The sequence below is a fragment of the Clupea harengus genome, chromosome 5 (genome assembly GCF_900700415.2).
Source record: "Clupea harengus chromosome 5, Ch_v2.0.2, whole genome shotgun sequence".
NCBI lineage: Eukaryota > Metazoa > Chordata > Actinopteri > Clupeiformes > Clupeidae > Clupea > Clupea harengus.
The window spans coordinates 3,400,377-3,406,719 of record NC_045156.1 but is presented as its reverse complement, the minus strand read 5'-3'; positions in this window follow the sequence as shown (position 1 = coordinate 3,406,719).

Genomic DNA, 6,343 nt, shown 5'->3' with positions numbered 1-6,343 from the left:
CACAGTAACACAGTCACACACACACACACACACACACACACACACACACACACACACACACACACACACACACAGAACAACATTTCAAGACTGTTAATGGAAGGCTTTGGAGACATTTTTGGATTATCCCTGTTTTTTTTTTTTCATCCTCCTGGCGACAAATTATTCATATTCACAGACAATGACACGTTGTGCGTGGACTACAAATGACAACACTGTCTGATAGATCGTCATTGTAGAAATTTCACCACAAAAATGGCAAGGTTAAAGTCACCTTGCCATTGTTAATTCATTAGTCCTTTTTACGTTCCATTGAAAGTGCCATAGTTTGTCAGTGTTGTTTTTGTGTATGTGCGTGTGTGTGTGTGTGTGTGTGTGTGTGTGTGTGTGTGTGTGTGTGTGTGTGTGTGCAGATGTTGGCTCTTCCTTTTTCACTGTGCATTTGTGATGATGATGAATGGCTTGTAGACTGACCTCATTAATACCCAAATTACTCAGCGTGAAATGCACCGTGGGTGTAGCGCTCCTGTCATTCTTTCTCTCTCTCTTTCTTTCTCTCTATCTTTCGCTCTTCTGTAACCACATGCTGGATACCTTCAGTCAGATGAACAAACATCAATCACATTAAACAATTTGCCCCCAGTGGAGACTTGCTTCACAGCTTTTATAAACAAAGCCTATTATTTTGCAGACAGTTACACCACTGTTTTCTTAATTACGAATAATTATGAGCAGCTGAGTATGGATTACCATTGCCAGTATCAAAAGCACAGGAAGGACAGACTACCAGTCCTTCCACAACACAAAGTCAGTTTGCATCAGGAATTGGGGGTTGGGGGGCTAGGTGTTCTTCAGTCCCCATGCGAGTATGCTTCATCAGGCGCTGGGGCAAGTAGCCTGACAGGCCGGTCCACACGCAGCTGCCCACAGATATGCCTCCCCTGACTGACTGCTCCATCCAGACGCCCAGCCCACCGGTGGACACGGAGAAGAGGAGCCCTGTGCCGGCTGACCTGTGCTGATGCAGCGGCTGGTGTGTGGGAGAGGGGCCAGCCGTATCACCGGACCTGCATGGCAAACAACAGTGGGTTCCGCCACGCATGACGGGGCAATTTCACGGCTCTGTGTGTGTGATGGATGGGGGAGGAGAGTTAGACATGCCCATGCTAGGCTCGCTCTCTGTGTGTGTGTGTGTGTGTGTGTGTGTTTGCATGTGTGTTTGTATTTGGAGGGCAGGAAGAGAGAGCTGAGGAAAGTGTGTATGTGTGTGTGTTTCTGTGCTTTGTAAGCATGTCTGTGTATTCAGTGTGCATTCACAAACAACTTTTGTGTGTGTGTGTGTGTGTGTGTGTGTGTGTGTGTGTGTGTGTGTGTGTGTGTGTGTGAGAGAGAGAGAGTGTGAGTGAGCAGGAAGCCAGGCCACTCAGGGCCTTACCTGTCTGTCACTCTAAATCCCCCCCCCCGCCATCGCTGTCACCCAGCCAGTGTCACACATTACTCTCTCCCTTTCTCTCTCTCTCCCTCTGTTTTGTCTTCCTCTCTGATCTGCTCTGTCCCCCTTTTCTCTCTATCATTCACTCTGTTACCTGCTCTGTCTCCCTCTCTCTATCACTCTCTGTGTATCTCGCTCTCACACACAAACATGCCCACACACTACTTTTCTCCCTCTCTTTCTCTCCCTCACACTTATTCTGTCTCTCCATTTTAACTACCTATGTCATCAGTCTGAACAAATGTAAATTCTTTCATGAAACAATCCATTATATTTCACAGATTTTTATCACGCAGCGCAGGTGTGGACCTCCATTGAAGCGCTTGGAGAACCTCCCGCTAATTACTGTAGTCTCCATATGCATGCACCGAGACGCACGGCTTTGATGTTTCTCACCGTTTGATGTGGGGAAAAAATTATCTCAGTGTGAAATCTTACATTGGTCCTTCAACTGCATGTTCCAAGATCACAAAGACTAACTCTAATAGATATTGTTCATCATCAGAGCTATTCATAGTCCACTCACCATTTTCACATCCTGTGTTGACATCCTGAGAGCTGAGGGGTAGGAGAAGAGTGAGGCAGAGGTTATGTAAGCGTTACTAGATGTTCTCATCTTTTTATGTCACAGCATGGGGACTTCAAGGAGACACAGTAAAGGAAATATAAGGACAAGGTATATAGGTTAGATTTCGTATCACTTCATGGGGTGTTTTGTTTCAGGCAGGTCTGTCATAGGTTTGTGCTTTTCAACGTTCTTATTTGTTTTTATTGTAAATGTTTGTATTTAGTCCACGGGGTAATGATGAAAGAGGTACCTGAGGATGCTACCAGCTCACTGATTCAGTGATGACCTCGTCTCACATTGCTGACATCACCGGGTCACTTTGTTCTCTCTTAGCTAACAACAAGATCGGACCATTTTCTGGCCAGCCAGACAGGTTTGTCTGGATGTATAGCAATAGTGTAGAAAGAAGTTCTACTGTTACTGTAACCAGAGTCTCTCTCTCTCTTCCACAAACACACACACGCACACACACACAGCCCTCAACTCGCCTCTATGGCCACCTTGGGCCCACGGAAGGGCCATCAGTTACTCTGCACTCCGCAGGTGTCGCCTTACTTCCTGTTCATCCTTCACGGCTTCCCATCTGTGTTTTCAAGCTCGGATGAAATTCCCTCCACCTCCTCCAGCAGCCACCCACCCCTCCACCCCTCCAGCCCTCCGCCTTCCGACTGGGCTGGGAGGAGAGTTTGATCAGGGGCAAAGATATCAAGATTGTTCCACTTCTCAAGTCCCCGCTTGCTGTATCCCGTCCAACTGGCAAACTCTAGCAGGGGAGTACAGGGTTTCATTTGAGTCTGTGTTTGGGTTGGGGAATGTGAGCGTTTGCTGTGTGTTTGTTTGTGTTGGCTGGCTGTTGTAACAGTAGTAGTGACATTTTGGGGGGAATGAGGATCATGGAGGTGCTTGTTGCTAAGTACAGCTGTGAGCGAAAGCGGGAGACTAGATTACATTATGTCTGCACATGAAATATATCTTGTGGAAGTATAGTGTAACAAAGGTAAATCTAGGTTATATATATCTTTAGGGATCTGGTACCTCAGTGGCCAATAAACACAGGCAAAAGGGGCAAATACAATAATAAAGGAATTTATTAACAAGGCTATAGTAAAATTGTATAAAAGTAGGAAACACTGTTTGCAGTACTGACAGCAAAGACAACTCCAAGCCCAAAGACAAAAAGGTGAAAGGAAAATAATCAAATCAATTAAATCAAGCAAAGTAAATGAAAACCATCAATAAGATCAAGACAACAAATGTGAACTAAACAAGCCAGTCTCTTCACACAGGTGACACACAGCAATACCCTGAGCTGGGCTACAATGCAGCAAACGTGTACAGGGAGGTGGGCTGGAGAGGTGTATGCAGTGGCAGGCTACACAGTGTATTATTTAAATAGAGCCAGTAGAGAAAGAAAACACAAAAGGAAAGAATACAATTACCCAGGTGGGAAGTGCGAGGGTCGGGGCTATGCGTTGCCTGTCGCCTAGTCGAAATACAGCTAGCCTAGGCTATCCTTACTGTTACCACCAAATCTCACCCATCCACGTGCAAATGGCTTTGCTGGCTTGCTCTCCCGACTCTCGCAATTCCCAGACAAAAGCGGCCGCCCTGTCACCCGAGTTCCCCTTCCTTTTTAAACCCCACGTAATTGATAAGCCTCCCCCTGGTTCATCACATTGTTACTTCCCTTCAAAACCGCGGTTTGCAGGAAACTAAAGGAAAGATGCCGCGAGGCCATATCAAGTTAAAAGTCCCGTAACACACATGTAAATAAACACACATCTTATTATCCCCCAAATAACACAGAAGCCCCACTCAGTACCCCTTACAATAGTATGATAGAGAGAGAGGGAATACCATAGACCGCCAGTTGACTTGTATTTTCACGTGCAAGTGAATGTGTGTGTGTGCAACCTTGTTATTACCTTAAATACACAAACAACCAACTTGTTTGCCATCATATATCTATGTGCAGGCAAGCATGAATGCATGTCAGTATGCAAGCCTGTTTGTCTGTTTCTGGATGTGTGTTTGAGTGATTGCGTGTGTGTGTCTTTGTTAAAGGAATGGAGGTCAAGTGTTGATGACGGCTTAATCTGAGGGGACTGCTCACTGATTCCATTACATGGCCGACTGGTAATGTAAGCCGACAAAAATGGAAGGGCAGAAGATCCTTTTACCTCCTCCTCCTCCTCCCCCCCTCTCCTCCTCCTCCACACGTCTCCTGCCTGCCCACAGAGCCCCTGACTGGGGCAGTGATGGCAGTCAGCTACCCAGCTGAGAGGCCATGGCAAGATGGCGCACCCGCTACCCAGGACTGCCCACTCTGGTTAGCGTTGAGCAGGTGGAAAAACAAGGACGCGCCAGCAGCAGGACAGCAGCAGCAGCAGCAGCAGCAGCAGCAGCAGCAGTCTTGGCAGTGAGCTGCGTTAGCGTCAGTGCTAAGGCTAATGCCCATCCTCAGGCCTCAGCATCTCAGTAGCTGGCCTCCAGTTGTGTCGCCATGACAACCCGATGAGGTAAGTGGATGGTGGAGGAATCCTGGGTGTAGTTTCAACAGCCTCCTCGTCCTCAGCCCAGCCTGCTCCGCCTCCAGAGCGATTCCTTTGCCCTTTTCACGCACTTAATAGACTTTTAATCTACCTCTTGCCTAACGCCACAGCATCCTAAATCTCCTTGGTGAGAATGTCATGAGAGATGGGGAAAGGACGACAGAGGGGGCGAAAGTGTCTGTGGTACCCTCTGCATACAGAGTGCTGGGGCGCATACTCTCCCAATCTATACAACCACCGCGAAAAAGAAAAAAAGAGAAAAGAGACTTCTTCTTTTGGTTCAGTTTACATGAAAGCATTACTCTCCTCAGGATGCAAGAGAACAGAAGAGGCTAGAGAATGGAGAAGCGCGTGAAAGACAAAGACAATAAAGAAAACAGGATAATTAGGGGTCTCAAGGAGGTAGTTGGATCAATTCAGGAGGTGAAGAAATAATCTAATAAAGTTCATTCGGAGGGAGGAAAGGACAGGGAGAGGTAGAAGAAGAAGAAGAAGAAGAAGACGAAGACGAATGGGGAAAGGAGGGCTGTTAGAAAAGACCATATTAGAGACACCAAAGTAGCAACAGCATCAGAAAAGATGGATTGCATTGTCCCAACTGGTGCTGAGACCAGTGCAGAGGCAGAGGTGAGGTGAGGAGAGGAGACGGAACAGGAGGAAAGTAGGGAGGCGCTGAGCTCTCTCCAGGGAGAACAAGATGGATGGCAGGCTTGAGATTGTACACAAAAGTCTACATACTTTTACTGGTGGAAGGACGGATGGAAGGACAGGAGGAGGAGCCCTGAGAGGAGGGGAGGGGAGAGAGGGATGGTTGAACTCCAAGAGTCACCAGAGCAGGCCATGGTGGTAGGAAACAGTTATGGACAGTTTTTTAACCAAGAATCTATCAAGTCTACCTGACATGCCCTTACATTCCATTTTTCTACACCAAATAATATAAAATGATTTGGTGCAAAATACTGATATTATATTATTTATAAAAATCACAATTACTGTTCATTTGCACAATTAATTTGCCGCTGTATCACACCCTACCCCATTCATTGAGAGTGCCATCCGCAGCCACGAGTCTGACTACAGGCTAGACTTAGTGACGGAGAGGGAATGTGCCTCCCTCATGCGGATACCAAACTAGGGGGAGGAGATGAACAGGAGCGACGAGTGAGAACGCCGGAGGTAGAAGTAAACACTTCCTAAGAGAGGAAATGAGCTAGAACAAAGAAATAAATTATAGAGAAGGAAAGAGGAGAGACAGAGAAGGAACCGTTTCTGCCCTTTAAACCGTGCCACCGCACCTCACTGTGCCACCCTGCCACGTCCCGGCTGGCGTGGGTTTATGTGGCTTCCAGAGGGCACGCCTGCCCTGCCGTCTGCCTGCTCGCCCCCGCCGGACCGCCCGCCTGCCTGCCCGCCTGCCTTCCTTCCTGCGCTCACATCACCTTCCAGCCCCGTCTGGCGCTCACGTGTGTCGAGAGCAGCCCCACATCTTCCACTCACTGCACTCCTCCCTCCCTCGCTCCAGCATGCTGAAACACGTGCCTGCCTGAGTCACATCCACCAGAGGTTAAATACGCACTGGCCAGTGGCCACTTGCAGACGGGTTGGTTTGCTGGTAATTAAGTCTCTCGTCTGAAATTTGGATATAGTTAGTTTAGAACTAGAATCCTGTGAATTTTGTATGTAATGTGCCGCCACCTTGTCTGTATCACCACCGGTTAGCCTTGATCTTTC